Source organism: Penaeus monodon, chromosome 33 (assembly GCF_015228065.2).
Source record: "Penaeus monodon isolate SGIC_2016 chromosome 33, NSTDA_Pmon_1, whole genome shotgun sequence".
Classification (NCBI taxonomy): Eukaryota; Metazoa; Arthropoda; class Malacostraca; order Decapoda; family Penaeidae; genus Penaeus; species Penaeus monodon.
The window spans coordinates 17,813,554-17,813,812 of NC_051418.1; the positions used below are offsets into that span (position 1 = coordinate 17,813,554).

Sequence of the window (259 nt, forward strand, 5' to 3'; positions counted from 1 at the left end):
GAATTTGATTGTTATGCTTATGTAGTTTTGAATACTACAGTGCGTGGAAGACGTGTTCTAAAATGTGTATAAGACTGTTTATGATTATATTCGTATATGTTAACACTGTTAATAAAGAGAAACACAGATCAGTCATCTAAAAATCCTGTGACATGAAGAAATTAAGAGGTCGATATAAACGTAAGTGTTATCGCAAATGCATATGAAACTGATTTTGAAAAAAGGTGAAAGAAATATCACTTTGATGTTTACATAAGAA

At 29.7% G+C, this 259-nt stretch overlaps 1 protein-coding gene across 1 annotated transcript in view; it reads left to right on the forward strand.

Annotated features, from left to right (window-relative positions):
- The window catches only part of LOC119593892, a gene marked incomplete in the record, with an annotated part of 3,188 nt that extends 3,060 nt beyond the window's left edge, over positions 1-128 (forward strand). Inside the window, 1 exon segment of the mRNA XM_037942918.1 lies at positions 1-128.
- Positions 129-259: the final 131 nt, after the last annotated feature.